A 20,877-nucleotide genomic window follows, 5' to 3' on the forward strand; every position below is an offset into this window, starting at 1 on the left:
GGTGCGCTTGCCTTTTCGTCGTGATAATAGTTAGTCTAGGTTTGATCTTCATTATAAATATTTATTACTTATTACGAATCACGCGATCACTTATATAGGCAACGGCCTACTTGGTGACCACTCAACCTGAGATACACACAAATACCAATAAATAAAATATTCTGCTAAAATCTAGGGTCCAAACATGAAAATTTCCCAAACATGTCGTCTAAGAAAATTAGCTTCATTTTGGTTAGTCATTGTCCTATCATCAGGATGTGGGAGTGTCCCTCATCACGACGTTGTCACTGTGAAAATCTTCCCTTATTCATCGCGTCGTTGTGATGAGAGCAAGCTCCTCATCATGACGTCAATGTGTTACGGGCCTTTGGCAGCTTTGTTGGCTTATCAGGCCGGTCATCCTTCCTTGTATTATTGGACCTAAATTGGCATCCTACATACTTAAAGAACTCATTAGTCACTCACGGGGCCCGAGTCAGCCCTTGAGTCATCAAAATAGCAGAAAATGCGCAAAAACTCTTATTTTATTGACTTTTAGTTCGTAACCTACTAATACTGAAAATGTAATAATCAATATTAAAATGCCAAGAAAACAAGCTTGTTAAGTGTATAAATTACCTAAATCGACTACTATATTTGGTGTCAAGTCACAGCCCCTCTCAACTCCAAAATAATTTCATTATTATATATCCTATTTTTTATGAGTTCACTAAGACATTTATTCATATCGCTTTTATATAACATACTTGATATATCACACTTATATCACCCTATATCATATTACTTATTCACTCTAAATCCTTAAACACACTCACTACATTTTTATTTCACATATTCACTTTATTCACAATTCATAAAATACAAAAATAACATATATTTACAACACTTTGCACTTTAGATTTCAATTCACTATCATTAAGCACTTTACTTTCTTATAACACTTCACTTAAATATTTTATTTCACTATTTTAGCACACATAGTAACTTTTGGACATTTTACACTGTAGTCTTTGAATTCATGAAAACTCAATAATTATTATATTACTTTACACTCCATTACTATCACATAACACTTCGTTTAAGTCTTTAATCACAACACTGGTTTCACATAACACCTTTTATATACATTACAATTTAGTCCTTTCTATATTAATTTCACTATAATATATCTATTCACTAATCAATTTATGAAAAATAAATAAATGTTCACTCTTTATAATTGAATCCTTAGTTTCATGAAATTTACTAATCATTAAATTATCACTTTATCATTTCTTCTATTACTAACATACCTTTAATTACATTTTCACACTAAATTCAATATTCATATTCAATAATCTTAACCATATCTTATTTAATTATTTCATATCAAAATTTAAATACTCAAATATTCAAATTAAAATAAAATAACTTGAATTCTGTTAAGTACTTACCTATTTCTTCACTTGAACTCTTAACTTTTCTCTTCAATTTCCTATGCTTTTCATTGACTTTCTTCTTCATCTATGTAGTTTCCATGATAGAAAGTAGTTTCCTTAACACTCTAGGTATTGATATTAGGCTATGGTTTTAAAGAAAACTGAAGAAAAATTCATGCGAAAATTTCGTTTCTTTCCCTTTTATTTATTTATTTTTCCTTCAGCTGAGTCTTGTTGCGGTTTCACTCCCCAAAGAGTGTAGAAAATTCTACACTTTCTTTTTATTTTAATTTCATCCTTTTATTTTTAATTTCTAATCAAATTTCAACACTTTTCCACCTTAATTTCCATAAATTTCTACCAAACTTTCCACGTCATCAGTTATGGGATTTTAATCCCACGATTATGTCCCTAAATATCAATTAAAATAAAAAAATACATTTAGATCCCTCATCCATAAAATAAGAAAATTGCACTTTAATTCCTATATTTTCTACTTTATTTAATTTAATCTCTATCCTAATTTTTCAACTCGATATCCATGCATGTTGAGCTTATAATAAATTATTTATTAAGGTTATATTTATGATGAAATGGTGAAAATAAAATAAATACAAATTTAACACCCATGGGGTAGAGCTAAGTATAAAGCATGCATTTCTTAAAGCTAGGTTTAGGATACAATTAAAATATTAAATATAAAGGAACTTAATAACCACCAGTGTCGAGGTCCTTCTATATGTATTACCGTTTGACTTTTGACAATAGAAATTAATTATATAATTAAATATTAAAAAATAACTTGGCACCTACAAATGTGAATATCATTGTAAATTAATACAATTATAATATCTAAAAGGCATTATTAAATACGACATAGGTAGGTGTCAAGCATATTTAATTATTACATAATTTTTACTCTAACTCTACAAGGGTGATGAAAACTTTGCAACTCTAATTTACGACAGAACTCAACATTCATGAGTATCAAGATAATCCAAAAATACGTAATTTAGAAATAAGTTTGAGAGATATTTATAATGAAAAATAATATTAAAAACTCTCACAGTCTAATATTTAAAAAACCCCTTTGTTTGTGTTATAAGAAATTTTCTAATATAATTCAAAAAACGAAAGAATTGTTTTAATAATTTTTGGTCACGGTTGGATGAAGTTAACAAAAGAAAAGAAAAGAAATATATACATACATATATATTTCAGATAAAAGAAAATCTTTTAATGATCCTTCTGTGATTAAAGAGTGAAAAAGTGAAATAATTTATTAAAAAATATATAAATTTCAATTAGCAAATAGCATTCTCTCTCTTTTTTTAAGTAAATTTCTATCAAATAAATATAAAAATATTAATATTAATATATGAAAAAAGTAATTTACCTTAAATAAAAACCACTTCATTTATTAAGAAAATGTGAATTATTGTTTAATACATTAATGGGAGATTTTTTTTTAACTATATTAGTGGAGTTAAGAAACCGGTATATATCCTTAATTGATATATTAAAAAATAAAATGAAAATAAAAGGGCACAAAGTAGCTTTTTAATTATATTTGTAGGATAAAAGTATTATGGAGATTCCTATATTAGAAGTTAGATTATATTTTATCAATTTTAATTTTATTATTATTTAAATATTTTAGTTTGAGTTAGATTTACAGTTTACATGTTAAAAAATCATTATTATTTGTTCTGATTCTATTAAAAGAGAATTTTATTTATAATGATTTTTAATATTTTATAATATAAAATTAAATATTTTATATTTAAAATAGTGAAATAATTTTAAAAAATTATATAATTTAAAAAATAAAAATTGATTTATCAAATTGATCTGAACCATTGAAATTGGATTAGGTTCAATTATTTTAGATACATGATTTGGTTTTTGATATTTTACAACAATCAAAATTTATTTCAACTAATCTGGATCTCAGTCGGTGGGGACAAATTTCAGTTTTGTTGGGTGTTTTCTTATGGCAAGTATAGTCCATTTTCTAGCTTTGAAGAGTACTATCGCGAATGTTTGGCATCGACCGGTAATAAGAGTTTGGATCTCGATTTAGGGGATAAAAGATTTCTTTTTAGATTTTTCCATAAAATGGATATGGATTAGGTAATAAGTGGTGCGCCTTGGACTTTCACGAATCATCTTTTGGTGATCCATCAATTGGAGAGTGGGGAAGATCCGGTTAAGGTTCCATTAGTTTTCGCTAATTTTTTGGTACAAGTCCATGAGTTACCTACGGGGATATTCTTGAAGTTTATTGTGAGGCATCTGGAAGATTTTATAGGAAAATTCTTAGAATATGACTCAAAGAGTTTGAGTAGAGGTGTGAGGAATTTCTTTCGAATCAAGGTTCAGTTGGATATTAGGAGGCCTTTGAAATGGAAGAAAAAGATCATGTTTGCTTCCAAGAATTGCACTTATGTTAGTTTCAAGTACGAGAGATTAACAATATTTTACTTCTATTGTGGTTGTCTAAGGCACAACGACTCCTTCTGTCACATTAGGATGTCAAAAGGGGAGGAAAAGTCTATTGAGTTGGGTTGGGATTTGTCCCTTCGAGTGCAGTCTAGAAGAGCTGCTGCAATGCACAGTGTATGGCTGATAGAAGAAGGCAATGGGGGGATTGAGAGTAATATTCGGTACTCAAGCTTGAGAAGTGACTCTAGGGAAGGAAACCGAAGGGGTTCAAGGGGGAGATTAGATCTCATGTTAGGTATTAATCTGAAAGGGGAAAATGGGAGTGAGGCGCAATGTATGGGGCAAATAGATATGGAACATGATGTGGAGGAGACATCAATTGGAGGTGGTAATGGTAAGAAGAGGCCTCGCAAGGAGAGTGGGAATCATATTATTTATGGAGTGGAGGATTTAGTAGCAGTTAGGGAGGATAGACTGGTGGGGAGAGCTCATTGTATATCGGTGGCTGCCAGGAGGCAAGCCGACCGATCGCAATGAAAATTTTATATTGGAATGTTCGTGGTTTGGGGAATCCATGGGTAATTAAGAGGCTTCGACATTTGTTGAAGATGTATAATTCTCAGATAGTCTTCTTTATAGAGACTAAATTAAATAATAGAAAAATGGAAAACGTTCATAAGAGATGTGGTTTTTTGAGTGGTTTTGAAGTTTCAACCAAAGGGTCGAGTGGAGGTTTAAAGTTTGGCTTGGAAAGGAAACAATACAGACGTTCTTAGGAGTTATTTAGATCATCACATTGATGTTGAAGTTTAGGTGCTTGATAAAAACAAACAGTGGAGATTTATCGGCTTTTATAAGGCTTATTATGCTCAAGGAAGGGATGCCATGTGGAGTTTACTAAAACCTTGGGTCGCTCGCAAAATTTTTTGTGGATGGTGTATGGGGATTTTAATGAGATTATGTGTTCTTTTGAGAAGGTGGGTGGGTACCAAGGGATAAAAGGAGGATGTAAATGTTTCAAAGAGTATTGGGGAAGTGTCGCCTAGTAGATGTGGAATACTCTGGAATTTGGTTCACTTGGGCGAGAGGGAATCTTTCATAAACAAATATTAGAAAAAGGCTAGACAGGGGAGTGGTGAATGAAGGAATGATGAATATGTTTCCAAACTTAGCAATTCTCCATCTTTCACATTCATATTCAGATTATTGTCCCCTTCTTATCTAGTCGGAGCAAGAGGGAAACAATCGAAGACTGGAAAGATTTTAGTTTGAGGCATAGTGGGTAATAGAGGAGTCATTTAAAGGAGAGGTTAAGAGGTTGTAAGATGAGGGTGGAGGCGACATCTTTGTCAAGTTAGAGCGCATAAGGGATGGTTTGTGTGATTGAGAAAATTTGATTAGAAGGAAAATGGATGGAATTAAAAGACTATTGACTAATAAATTGGGAGAGTTGTTGGGGAAGGAAAGAGAGGATAACACTCTTAAGAAGTTGATTGATATGAAAATCCAATTAAATTTGGAGATTGACAAAGATAAAATGTTCTGACAGCAGCGAGCTAGAGTGAATGGGTTGTGATTAAGGGATAAGCATACAACCTTTTTCCATAATTATGCTTCACAACACAGAAGGATGAATAGAATTGGAGGGGTTACAGTACGAGGATGGGAGAGTGAAAGTGGAGGAGTCAGAAATGGAAAAGATCACTCGAAATTATTTCCAAAATCTATTCTCGATGAACGGGACAAAAGTTACAAATGATATATTGGTAGGGATGTTGAATTGCATCTTTAATGAAGCTAAATTAATGTTAACAGAGAGGTATACAGTGGATGATATTGTTACGGCTTCGAAGGGAATAGGTCCAACAAAGGCGTCAAGAGATTATGATTTTTCGACTTTATTTTTTCAAAAATGATGGCACATTATGGAGAGAGAGATTACCAATCTTTGTTTGGAGGTGTTGAATGGAGGTAAGGCGTTGAATACTTTAAACATAACCAATATTGTTCTAATTCCTAAAATTCCCCATCCAAGGTATCTTAAAAATTTTAGGCCTATTAGTTTATGCATAGTCATTTATAAATTGATAGCTAAAGTGATTGCTAACCATTTTAAACGAGTTTTAGAAGATTGCATTGATAGTGCCTAAAGTGATTTAGTATCAAAAAGGTTAATTTCTGATAATGGACTATTGGTGATAGCACTAAAAAGAACATAAGTTTTCCCCTTACTTATTGGTTAAATTGTTCCTATTTAGTTACCCTTAAAGTACATTTTAGCATGTTCAGTTTAGTAAATTGCATTTTATAACTCAGTGAATCCTAGCTTATTTTATCCTTAATTATGCTATCTTATTGCATTAATGTCGCTGTATGAGTTAATTCCAGATTACGTCTGGAATTTTCGCCGCAATCGATAGATGCCCGCAATGTCACTGCATGAGTTAATTCTAAATTGCGTCTAGAATTGTCGTCGCAATTGACAGCTATTTGATAAGAGCCAACTATGAGTGAGCTGTCCAGTCTGGTGTATCTACCTTGTATGAACAAGGACAGAAGAATCTTGAGGGAAGGACATCTGTACTATTGAGAAAAACATAAAAGGATAATGTGAGGAGAATGAAGGGAGGATTTTTTGCTGAACCGCCATTCTCTTACCCTAGTTTGAAGCTTACGGCCATGGTAGCTTAAGCTTCCTTTGGGTGACCTAACATGAAGGCTAATGCAGATCCACTTCTAACAAGGAGATATAAGTGCAGAACATGGGGGGAATAGAGAGATTCAATCGAGTAGCCTAGGAATAGTATTCTCAATTAGATTATTTCTCATTTCTTTGAAAACGCTGGTGATTACTCTATGTTTTCTATCGTATAGAACTGCAATGAATGCTTTTTTGAATGTTATCTTATTAAATCTTATTTTTATTATTTAATTTTGGGAGTTTTGTAACACCCCTTACTTGTGTCATACGCCGGGACAATGTACGAGGCATTATCGGACTTAAACACATACAATCATGCAAAATGGACCATAAAATTTCATTCATATTCTAAAACATTCAATCACATGCACATAGTCCCTTATTTGGGTTTACGAAGCCCAAAACATACTTTAAAAAGGGTTCGAGACTAAATTGAGAACTTTGGAAAGCTCTGGGAAAAACTTAGAAGTTTTTTCCCATGCAATAGGGCCACACGCCCATGTGGACACAGGGGCACGCCCGTGTCCTCAAGCTATGTAACTCTCTGTTTATGACGTTAACAAATAAACTGAACCACACGGCTAGGCCACATGGCCGTGTCCCTAGGCCGTGTCCCTCACACGGTTGAGACACACGGTCATGTCTTATCCCGTGTAGTTAACTCTTAGGCTATTTTCCACTTTTTGTCACTCTTACATGCACACACATATACATGGATCCAATGGCATTCAACATCCTCAATTATGATACAAACATATCATTTACTTATCAACATGCATGTGTTACACATTCTCACATTAAACCAAGACTAGTCATACCATAGTTATCTTAGTGCTAATTTATTTCAACTTATCATCAAACTTCATATGTTCAAAACATTATTATTTTATCTCCATATTACACATTTAATTCATGGTCATAAAACATGCATTCAACACACATGACATATTGCCAACCATGCATGACAAACAATCATAATCATATCTTCACATCATAAGTAATAAATCATAACATGACTAGGTAGACTTACAAGCCATAATCAATATGAGCCACATCTCATGACCGTATACAATAGCTCAAAATAGGGCAATACATTTGGCCAAATCATAATAACAAATGTCATAAAACTAGGTCCCTATACATGCCACTGACTTGATAATTCTAACATATGTAACAATATTCCAAAGGTATTGGCTTGATAGTGTGATGCTGCCTCCGACGATCTCAAACCCCGAGTCGACCTGAAAACACTAAAAGAAATGAAAATGAGGGAGTAAGCTTTACGCTTAGTAAGCTCGCATGAAAAATAATAAGCAATGTATTAATATGTTATTTTTCAATTCCTCTCTATTTATTCAAAGTCCAGTTAAGCTATTTTCTCAAGTCATAGTCACTAAATTATTTATATCCGGAGCTACAGGACTCCAAATTGAGAATCGCTAATTTTCCCAGAAACGACACTCACATATCTTCTGACCATAAAATTTTTAAAATTTTTGGTCCAGCCAATAAGTACAGTTTATTATTAAAAGTCTCCTCTGTTTTGCTGTTTGACATCTTCGACCTTTCTTCACTAAAATTTATTTATCTTATAGTACGGGACTCGGATGATACTCTCGTCTATTTCCCTTGAAAATACACTCATTAAATATTTTAAGCATGTAATTTATAACCCATGATTATTTTCATACAATTCTTAATGATTTTTCAAAGTTAAGACAGGGGAGTCCGAGATCACTCTAACCCTGTTTCACAAACATTCAAAGATAAGCTTTAATTCCATATTTTATTCGGCCATTAATTCAACTTCCACAATTTTTGGTGGAGTTTTAAAGTAGGACTATTGCTACTGTCTAAACTGTTTTAGTACAATATAATGATACCATCACAAGATTTTCATAAAATTACTCTCATAAGTATCACTCATTCATTTTAATTCTTATCACAAGTCCACGGGTTTCGAGTACTTACCTGTGCTATCATTTAGCACAACACTCGTCCAAACATGACAATTCATATGCATCATAACAGTATTATATAACATAATTCAATTTATCATGGCAGGAACCTTTTTATTTCATTTCTCATATTAATCTCTTTGAATTTCTCGGAATCTCGATGGATATTCATTCACCGTCAATTCATACAAGTGATCATTTCAAGTATGCACTCTCGCGAACCTCGCTCTTACGGCGGGATTACCAGTCCAGGCTAAATCCCCCGTAATATAAACTTATAAAGTAAATGTCGGGATTACCAATCTAGGCTAAATCCCCTGTAACGAAAATTACTCTCGTGAGCTCGAATCTGAATTACCAGTCCAGGCTAAATTCAGACCCTAATCAGATTACCCATCCGGGCTAAACTCATATTGCACACATATTCTTCGGGAGGCTAGATCACTTTACAAGTTCATGTTCGTCAATTCGTATTTTCCCTTTCTAAAAAGCACACTCCCGCGAACCTCCTTTCTTACAGCAGGATCACCAGTCCAGGCTAAATCTCCTACATATACTCAAATGAGATCAGATCTGAATTACCAGTCCAGGCTAACTTCAGAACATAATTTGGATTACCCATCCGGGCTAAATCCATTCACACATATTTTTCGAGAGGGCTATATAGGGATTGGATCACTCGTCCCGGCTAGATCCTTTTTGCCATCAATTCCTTTTCAAGAATCCATCGAATATCCTATTTCATTCAACCGAGATTTTTCTTCCTCTTATTATCAATCATGTCAATGTTTCATAAATTTTTATACATTGAGCATTCAAATCATATTCTTATCAAGAGCATACATTTATCATATAATCATAATTTAAGCAATCAACATACCTCATACATTATATTTACTTGCAAATGGACTTACCTTCCTTTTCACTCTTTCACAAGTTATCCAACTTAATAAAACATTTTGTTATATCAAATTCTCAATATATTTAGCGATTATATGGCAAGCCATCAATGATTGAAGCATCCAACATTTCATGTGCTACTAGCCATATATCATTGTTTTTACAAATTTTATATACCATTCTTTCATCACTTTTCAATATATTAAATCATGTCATTCGTGCAATAATAATATAGAATTTTTAATTCAAATATAGCGTTGTAAATTTTATTGACACACAAACTTACCTTGGCACCAAAATAGCAAAAAGAAACCTAACCGTCGATTTTCTATTTTTCACCCAATCTAGGTCCAATCCTCGTTTTCCCTTATCTATAATATCACATTTAGTCTAATTATTAGTCACATTATTTAATGTGATCCAAATATCATATTTTTCCAAAATTATATTTTTGCACCTAAATTGTGTCAAAATTACACTTTTGCCCTTAGGCTCGTAAAATGATTTTTATTCAAATTTCTCAATTTGTAAGCCTAGCTGAACCATTTTCATAACTATAGAAAATTACAATTCTCATCAAAACACCATTTTATACCATTTTTACAACTTTTGCAAAATGGTCCTTTCAGACATTTTCATCGAAAACCGCTTAGTAAAAGTCGCTTATTTAACACCCAACACTCATTTTCTACCATTAGACATCAAAATGCATGCATGTCACACATGGGTCATTTTTTAAGCATGAAACCTAGCTCAAATTAAGGGTAGAAATAGATCTTGTTACGGAGATTAAAAAAACGTAAAAATCATTAAAAAGGGGATAAAATGGACTTACAATTGAGCTTGGAAGCTTGAAAAACCCTAGCCATGATTTTTCCATGAAAGTTTCAGCTAAGAGGTTGAAGATGGACAAAAATTGGCTTTTAATTTTATTTTTAATTCCTTTTAATAACTAAATGACCAAAATGCCCTTAATGAAAAATTTTGGAAACATGCCTAACCATATCCATTTTTGTCCACCAACTCAGCCAATGGTCTAATTACCATATAATGACCTTCAATTTAAAATTTCATAACAATTGGATACCTCTAGCATGTAGAACTCAACTTTTGTACTTTTTATGATTTAGTCCTTTTTACTAAATTGAGTGCCCAAACGTCAAAAATTTTCAAACAAAATTTTCACGAAATCATTCTGTAAAATTTTAGACCATAAAAATATAATAAAAAATAAAATTTTCCTCATTCGAATTTGTGGTCCCGAAACCACTATTCAGACTAGGCCCAAAATCGAAATGTTACATTTCTCCCCCCTTTAGGGATTTTCGTCCCCGAAAATCTTACCAGAAAAGCGATTTTGGTTTTTCACTTATTTTCCTCAATCCTATAATCGATGTCAAAGAAATTTCACTCAAGTTGAGCTTTTACTACCTATCTTTTAAATTCCACATACAAGAATCATGAGTGGTTTTCGCTTTACAACACTTTCATTGAAACTTAATCTCTATCAGAAAGTTCATGTATTCAAAAGTCTGATCCATACCATCATGTTACATATACATTCATACTTGAATCTTTTTTGAATTCGGATAGTGAAACTAGCCAGTTCATCCCGGCCTTATACTTTCTATAATTTCACACGGTTCGATTATTTGTCAATTCAACTCTCGGTTACCTTTCATTTCAAAGCCTCCTTTGGCTTTCCCAAGAAATCATGATATGAAACCCGGATCTCAATCCGATTAGTGGAGACTAGTATTCCAAGAAATTCATCAATCATAAAGACACGAAATTCCTCAAACTTGATGAGCGAAAACTCAGTACCTACCAACATGATTTACATATCTCGTCAAATATTTAACAATAGGCTACATGACATTTTTCTCTTTCAAAGACAGGGATGATCTGATAGGGCCTTGAGATAACCCTTTTCTCATTTTCCATCCTAATGTTAATATTGGCAAGGATAACTCTGATAGAACCTAATGCTCGGCTTTAACCCCATTAACATTTCAAATATTCTTACACAAAGATCATACAATAACCATCTCATAATTTTTTAATACCCAAGTCATTTGCACTATATCAAACTCAGGTCTTTCTATGACATCAGATACTTTAAGCTATCACTTGTCTTGTCTTAAAACACATCACTATTCAAACAACAATACATCACTAAAAATCAGGAAGTCTTTGCTCAACACAAACTAGACTAGTTCAAAGGCTTCGGTTAACAATGTTCTCATCTGTCCAAACTTTGCCAATTATGAATTAAGCCATTAATTTCACAAGACAAAAAATTTACCACTTAAGCCTTTGCCAATGTTAAATCCTTATACGGAAATTTAGAGACATTCAAATACTAAGATCACCAAATTACCATGATCAAATCAGAAGCATAATCATACTTGATATATATATCACAAGCTAAAGGTCATATTTTAACCATAAGCCATGTTCGACAACTTACGAGATAAAGATGACCAAGAATTCAAGATAAGGAAATCCATAATGGAGAAATCCAGAATATAGAAATCCAACATAAAAAAATCCAAAACAAGAAAATCCAATCACGATACCGTATCAAAAGACCGAGAACAAAGTTCATAAGAAAATATGAAAGACCTTAATGGTTCTTTAGAGAAAAGAAATCTAGAAGAAAATATTATTCTGACCGCCAAAGATAGATGTAACAAGAATAATATACCTTCCTATATACATATCGGACAAATAAACTATTAGAAGAAACTGAATCATAGCATCATATGCACCTTTTTTCATCATTTCCCAACATACGGAAGGTAACAAAATACCAGAAAGAAATAAGATCATGTAGATTATGTACCAATCAGACTGATAATGCTTGTCTATCATTAAAATCAGGGAACATTTCCATATTACGAAAATTCATCAGAGAATATACAACCACTACAACAAATTTCCAGAAATAAATGGACTCATAGAGTGCCTTAAGAGAGACTGTCATCATTTGCTCACTATAATTATCATACCTAAACATCTCACATTCGAACATTATTCCTTTAACTATTTTCTGCATAAAAAATTCCATTTTATTCCTTCACTAAAGGGAATTAGCTCATGAGGGAATTTCAACTAATACATTTCTCGACTTCATACCAGGATAGATCGTTTTACTAAAATCCACCTTTTCACTAAATGCGATGTTGCGAAAATTAAACAATCTTTCAGTCAATCCGATATCTTTCTAGCTCTATTTGTACTTATCAATCCATTCTTAATCACTAATCCAGCTTATAACCATTCTATCACTGAACTCTTTGGTTTCTCACCTGGAAACTTATTCAACACAAATCTCAAAAAATTCCATTATAAAACACCACTTTGGTAAGAGGGAGGAGGGTTGTAGGGCCTCTGACTCGACCCTCATATACATATACATGCAACACAACTTTCATCATTATAGCAACATCATACAAGGGTAAACAAATATGGATACTTACATCACAATTGCAACTTTTATTTCATGTATCATTATGTTACATATCATTACAATCATACAAATTAGTCCAAGCAATTTAACACATTTACTTAAACTATACGAGCTTATCAACTATAATCTTTCATATAAGCGTACGTGAATATTCATTCCATCTATATCTTTGGTAAGTTACTTAAACACATGCATTTACTAGAGCAATTCAGCCATGTACATCATGGAGTTATCAATCAATCACAGGTAAGCTCATTATGCCATATAATCCTTTATCTCATTTCAATAATTCATTGCAATCTATAAAATTTTAATATCCAATCAGGACTATGACATTTTATCCATAACAAGGTATTATGAATATTATTTTTACCTTTCCAAGTTTCAACTTCTCATAACTACGTGTTACTCAAATACCTCCTTATCACAATCAATATGGTCGGATGTAGCTCAGTTGGAGAGTTCCTTTGTTTACACAAAGTGGCTATCATACGTGTCGGGAAACATCACACTATCTCAGATTGGTGGCATGTATAATTAGACTCTCACACATATGCTAGGTTAGTCTGAGAACCGACTAAACTATAACTCGGATACCACTAAATGTATCACCCCTTACCCGTGTCTTACTCCGGGACAAGGTACGAGGCACTATCGGACTTACACAAAAATAATCATACAAACCAAGCCATAAAATTTCATTCATATTCTAAAACATCCAATCACATGCACATTTTCCCTTATTTGGGTTTACGAAGCCCAAAACATGCTTTAGAAATGGTTCAGGACTAAACCGAGAACTTTAGAAAGCTCTGGGAAAAATTTAGAAGTTTTTTCCCATGAAAAAGGGTCACACACCCATGTGGACACAGGGGCACGCCCGTGTCTTCAGGCCGTGTAACTCTCTGTTTATAATGTTAGCAAATAAATTGAACCACACGGCCAAGCCATATGCCCGTGTCCCCATGCCGTGTCCCTCACACGGTTGAGACACACAGTCGTGTCTTATCCCTTGTAGTTAACTCTTAGGCTATTTTCCAAGCCTTTTTGTCACTTTTACATGCACACGCATTTACATGGATCCAATGGCATTCAACATCCTCAATTATGATACAAACATATCATTTACTTATCAACATGCATGTGTTACACATTCTCACATTAAACCAAGACTAATCATACCATAGTTATCTTTGTGCCAATTTATTTCAACTTATCATCAAACTTCCATGTTCAAAACATTATTATTTTATCTCTATATTACACATTTAATTCATGGTCATAAAACATGCATTCAACACACATGACATTTAATTCATATGCATCATAACTGTATCATATAACATAAATGAGTTTATCATGGCAGGAACCTTTTTATTTCATTTCTCATATTAATCTCATTGAATTTCTCAAAATCTCGATGGATATCCATTCACCGTCAATTCATACAAGTGATGATTTCAAGTATGCACTCCCGCGAACCTCGCTCTTACGGTGGGATTACCAGTCTAGGCTAAATCCCCCGTAATATAAACTCATAGAGTAAATGTCGGGATTATCAGTCCAGGCTAAATCCCCTATAACAACAATTACTCTCGTGAGCTCGGATCTGAATTACCAGTCCAGGCTAAATTCATACCCTAATCGGATTACCTGTCCGAACTAAATCCATATTGCATACATATTCTTCGGGAGGCTAGATCACTTTACAAGTTCATGTCCGTCAATTCGTATTTTTTCTTTTTAAAAAGCACACTCCTGCGAACCTCCTTTCTTACAGCAGGATCACCAGTTCAGGCTAAATCCCCTATAATATAAACTCATAGAGTATTGTCGGGATTACCAGTCCAGGCTAAATCCCTTACAACGACATATACTCAAATGAAATCGAATCTGAATTACCAGTCCAAGCTAAATTCAAAACCTAATTCGGAATACCCGTCCGGGCTAAATCTATTCACACATTCTTCGGAAGGGCTATATATGGATTGGATCACCCGTCCCAACTAGATCCTTTTTACCATCAATTCCTTTTCAAGAATCCATCGAATATCCTATTTCATTCAACCAAGATTTTTTTTCCTCTTATTATCAATCATGTCAATGTTTCATAAATTTTCATACATTGAGCATTCAATTTATATTCTTACCAAGAGCATACATTTATCATATAATCATCATTTAAGCAATCAACATACCTCACACATTGTATTTACTTGCAAATGGACTTACCTTCCTTTTCACTCTTTCACAAGTTATCCAACTTAATAAAACATTATGTTATATCAAATTCTCAATATATTCAGCTATTATATAGCAAGCCATCAATGATTGAACCATCTAACATTTCATGTGCTACTAGTCATATATTATTGTTCTTACAAATTTTATATACCATTCTTTCATCAATTTTCAATATGTTAAATCATGTCATTCGTGTAATAATAATATAGAATTTTCAATTCAAATATAGCATTTCAAATTTTATTGACACACGAAATTACCTTGGCACCAAAATAGCAAAAAAAAAACCTAACCGTCGATTTTTCATTTTTCACCCAATCTAGGTCCAATCCTCGTTTTCCCTTATCTATAGTATCACATTTAGTCTAATTATTAGTCACATTATTTAATGTGATCCAAATATCATATTTTTCCAAAATTACATTTTTGCCCCTAAATTGTGTCAAAATTACACTTTTACCCTTAGGCTCGTAAAGTGATTTTTATTCAAATTTCTCACTCTGTAGGCCTAGCCAAACCATTTTCATAACTATAGAAAATTACAATTCTCATCAAAATACCCTTTTATACCATTTTTACAACTTTTGCAAAATGGTCCTTTCGGACATTTTCATCGAAAATCGCTTAGTAAAAGTCGCTTATTTAACACCAAACACTCACTTTCTACCATTAGACATCAAAATGCATGCATGTCACACATGGGTCATTTTTTAAGCATGAAACCTAGCTCAAATTAATAGTAGAAATAGATGGATCTTGTTACGGAGATTAAAAAAACGTAAAAATCATTAAAAAGGGAATAAAACGGACTTACAGTTGAGCTTGGAAGCTTGAAAAACCCTAGCCATGGTTTTTCCATGAAAGTTTCAACTAAGAGGTTGAAGATGGACAAAAATTGGCTTTTAATTTTGTTTTTAATTCATTTTAATAACTAAATGACCAAAATGCCCTTAATGAAAACTTTTGGAAACATGCCTAACCATGTCCATTTTGTTCCACCAACTTAAACAATGTCTAATTACCATATAAAGACCTTCAATTTAAAATTTCATAATAATTGGACACCTCTAGCATGTAGAACTCAACTTTTGCACTTTTTACAATTTAGTCTTTTTTACTAAATTGAGTGCCCAAACGTCAAAAATTTTCAAAATAAATTTTCACAAAATCATTCCATGAAATTGTAGACCATAGAAATATAATAAAAATAAAATTTTCCTCATCAGATTTGTAGTCCCGAAACCATTGTTCCGATTAGGCCTAAAATCGGGATGTTACATGTTTGAATGTTTTAAACATTGAAATGTTATTGCAGTCACTAACACTGGAAGGTACAGTGAGAGTTTGAGCCAATAAGCATTTCAGCAAAAGTTAAATAATGATCAAAGGAATTTAGTCCACTTGTTCTTAATAGTGCCATATTGCCATCATCGAAAAGTAAGGTTCATGTGCATGGTTAAGTCCCAGATTAAATAAAAGAGTGACATTTGGTAAGATATACATTAAATTTTATTGCTTCGACAATCACCTATCTTTTATACCTTGTGAGTACTTAGTATACTATTGAAGATTCATATTGGGGATCCCAGTTTATCCATAGCATACTTTATCTTATTATTTTCGAGTTATTGCTTCGACAACTATACTCACAATTTATCTCATTTCTATCTAGTTATTACACTTACAATAATAGACAAAAGACAACCATCCCTGTGGGATCGATATCAGACAGACTCGCATCTGTTTATTATACTTACGTTGACAGTGTACGCTAGCACATTTTTATTGTGATGTTTACAGTCGATCAATTGACTTATGAGATTTTACACTCCTTTAGACAAAAAAGTGTGAGAAACAACGATTTTATAACATTAAATCTAGATATAAGCAAAGCAAATGATAGAGTTAAATGGAGTTTCCTTCGAGTCATGATGGAGGGAATGGGTTTTGCCATGTCATGGGTGGATTTAATTATGTGATGTATTACCTCTGTTTCATATTCGGTGATTGTTAACGGCAACGTTGGGAAAATTTTCAAGCCGATAGAGGGCTTCGTCAAGAACACCCTTTGAGTCTGTTCCTTTTTTTTTCTAATCTATAGCGAAGGTTTTTCGGTTCTGATGAAGTTGGTTTTGAATGAAGGCTTGCTTAAAGGGGACAAGGTTAGTAGAAGTGGACCACAAATAACACATTTTTTATTTGCTGATGATTGCATGTTGTTTAGTGAGACAAATAAAAGGGGGCTCATACATTGAAAAGTGTATTAAAGGAGTATAAGGTCTACTCAAGTAAATGTATTAATTATGATAAGTTAATTATTTTCTTCAGTTTGAATACTATCGAAAGTGTGAGGCTCTCAGTTTCAAGAATTTTGGGTGTTAGGTGTTCGAATGATCTAAAGCGTTACTTGGGACTTTCAAATATGGTGGGAAGATGAAAGAAGTGGGCATTTTAGATTTTAAAGGATATGCTCAAACAAAAAATCGGCAGTTGGAGTACAAGAATTTTTTCTCAAAGGAGAAAAGAAATTTTCATTAAAGTTGTCCTACAAGTCATTCCAACATAATCTATGATGTGTTTCTTGCTGCCTAAGTCACTTTGTGAGGAGTTGGAGAGCATAATGGCTAGATTTTGGTGGCAAAAAAGACATGGTAGGAGGGGTATACATTAGTGTGAATGGAGTAGGCTTTGTAAGTTTAAAGAAATAGGAGGCTTGGGTTTTCAAAGCCTAGCAAAAATTAAATTAGCATTGTTAGCAAAACAGGGTTAGCGTCTTATTAATAATCCAAATTCCTTATTAACTCAAGTGTTTAAAGCTAAATATTATCTGCAATGTAATTTTTTGGAAGCTAGGTTAGGAAATCTACCTTCTTATACCTGGAAGAGTATTTGGGTAACTAAGGGTCTCCTTAAAAAGGGGCTCTGTTGAAGGGTTGGGAAAGGAGACAAATTTTTTGTTGTAAAAGCTGTATGGATCCGGCGAGCTAAAAATTATAGAATCAATGGTAGTGTTAGTGACAATGGAATAACAAGGGTATCAGAATGAATTAATAGTTTGACTAAAACTTGGAAAGTTGGTGTTGTTAAGGATACCTTTTTTGAAGTTGATGCAAGTAGAATCCTGAGGATTCCTTTGGCCACGATGGAACATGAAGATATGGTAGTATGGAGGGGAGAGTCTTTTGGTGAGTTCTCAGTCCGGAGTGGGTACAAACTATTTCTCAATAGTACTTTTGATCCTAATACTACTGATTTACATAACAATATGAAACATTTTTATAGAAAACTATGGAACCTCAAAACAAAAAATTACAGTATGGAAAGTTTCATGGAATTTTCTGCCTACTCTAATAAATCTACATTATAGAAGGTTCAAATTGAGTACAACATGTCCAAGATGTGGCGATGGAGTGGAGACTATAACGCATGTGTTTAGAGAATGTCTTATATCAGAAAAAAAATTGGAATTTTTTAAATCTTGTATGGGTATTATCTATGCCTAATCTGGGAAACTGGGAATGGCTCACCTGGGTGTTTAGAAGAGGATCGAGTCACCAATGTTGTATCTTTTGCTACGCGCTTTGGGTTATCTGGACCGAAAGGAATAAAAATATCCATGAGGGCGAAAACAGTTCTAGAAGGGGAATATCATAAATGATTACTAGATATATTCAGGAAATTGATGCATTGGGGGATAGAAATCTTACCAAACGGTGTATTGTTTCCGAATGGAGGCCTCCAGAAAACCAAACCATTTGAATAAACTTAGACGCGGCCTATAACCTTCTACAATTTAGATCGGCCTCGGGACTAATTGCCAAAGATGATAGTGGAAAGGTCCTGATCTCAAAATCGTCATTGAAGAAGAAGGTTGCTTCTCTGTTCGCTGCGGAGGCTTGTGTATGTTCTCAAGCGGTAAGGTTGGGGATAAGCAATGGAGTGGATTCAGTAGAAATCAAATGCGATGAGTTAACAGTAATAAAAAATGTCAGTCCAACGTTTTAGACAAATCAAAGATAGGAGCATACATCAAAGATATTCAATAGTACAAAAGATGATTTCAAAGCATTTGATTCAAATATATTTCATGATTGGCGAACCAGACAACCCATATAATCGCAACATAAAGTCTTAAGAGGAGTGAAGAGGTTTACCTGGAAGGATCTGTACCTTCTTACACCATAGAATCGTTGTGATTTGGAAGGCAATGGGAACGAGAGCATAATTGAGAGGCTTTGGGGACCTTTGAATCACCGGAGAGGGTGCTAGATGGGGGTTCTGGGTAGCATTAAGGAGCTCTTCATGAAACTAAAATTGACAACAAAAAAGAGGTTTTTGGAAAGTGGAGTGGGTGACAATTCATTTCTTTGACTGGATAGGGTTTTTAGGGCTTTTTTATAAAATTAACCTAAAATTTTTAATTAATTATATAAATAATTTATTTTTTTATTAAACACATAAATGACTTAAAATTTACAGTGAAAATTAGTGGAGTCAAAGAGTTTGGCGCTACCAACATGTCATGTCAGCAACCGGGATAAAAAAATTAATTTTTTAGTGGAGCCATGTAGAATGACACCAATTATATAAATATCAAGGAAATACTATAATTTCTGAAAAATGAGGGGACTTTAATAAAAAATTTTCATTTTTTGGTAGAACCAAATAAATTGACACCACCAATTTCCAATGTGATTTTTTTTAAGTTTTCTAAAATTTTAAATATATTAAAAAATGTTAAGTATAATTAATTTTAAAAGTTTAATATATTTAAAATTTTAATATACTTAATATATATTTTTAATAGGTAAAAAAATTCTTAATATATTTAAAATTTTAAAAAACTTAAAAAAAATTTAAATATATTAAAAAATGTTAAGTATAACCAATTTTAATATTTTAATATTTTTAATATATTTTTAAAAAATTAAATATATTAAAAAATGTTTAAGTATAACCAATTTTAAAATTTTAATATATTCAATATATTTTTTAAAAATATATTTTAAACTTTTAATATATTTAATATATTTTTTAATAGGTAAAGAGAATTTTTTTAAATATATTTAAAATTTAAAAAAAATTAAAAAATGTAAATATATTAAAATTTTAAATATGTTAAAGAAAATGTTGAATATAATCAATTTTGAAATTTTAATATATTTAAATATATTATAATTTTAAAACATATTTAAAAAATTTAAAGTATAGGCAAATTTAAATTTTTTAAATTTTTTTAATATATTTAAAATTTTAGAAAATTTTAAAAAAAAATCAGATTGGGAACTGGTGGCGTCAATTTATTGGTCTCCGCCAGAAAATACAATTTTTTTATTAAAGTCCCCTCATTTTTTAGAAATTATAGTATTTCTCTAATATTTATACAGGTGGCACAATTCTACATGGTTTCACTAAAAAATTGATTTTTTTATCTCGGTTGCTGATGTGACATGTTAGTGGCGCCAAACTCTTTGGCTCCACCAACTTTCACTGTAGATTTTAGGTCATTTATGTATTTAATCAAAAAAATAAATCATTTGTATAATTAATTAAATTTTTAGGTTAATTTTATAAAAAAAAAGACGGTTTTTAGGTTTCCTTTAGTTTTGTTGTTTCATTTTTCTACTATGTAGGCCTTTATCTACTGGGCCTTGTTTTTGTTTTGGATTTAATCGACATTTGTTGGACTTTCTCTTTTGTTCCAGGATTGTTTTAGTATTTCTATAAAATTTATTCAAA

General features: G+C 32.3%; 1 long non-coding RNA gene across 3 annotated transcripts; it reads right to left on the minus strand.

Moving 5' to 3' along the window:
- Positions 1–7,526: 7,526 nt before the first annotated feature.
- LOC107948828 (uncharacterized) lies at positions 7,527–19,541 on the minus strand. Of its 3 annotated transcripts, XR_001697564.2 has the most exons (4): positions 18,846–19,502; positions 18,232–18,728; positions 18,006–18,122; positions 7,527–7,814 (listed from the first exon to the last, which is right to left on the minus strand). It is a non-coding gene; the product is annotated as an uncharacterized lncRNA (long non-coding RNA). The 3 variants fall into 3 exon arrangements; XR_005925660.1 differs by having other exon boundaries at positions 18,006–18,728; positions 18,846–19,541; XR_001697565.2 differs by lacking the exon at positions 18,006–18,122 and having other exon boundaries at positions 18,666–18,728; positions 18,846–19,515.
- Between the last annotated feature and the right edge of the window lie 1,336 nt (positions 19,542–20,877).

This window comes from Gossypium hirsutum, chromosome A04 (assembly GCF_007990345.1).
Source record: "Gossypium hirsutum isolate 1008001.06 chromosome A04, Gossypium_hirsutum_v2.1, whole genome shotgun sequence".
In the NCBI taxonomy this organism is placed as follows: Eukaryota; Viridiplantae; Streptophyta; class Magnoliopsida; order Malvales; family Malvaceae; genus Gossypium; species Gossypium hirsutum.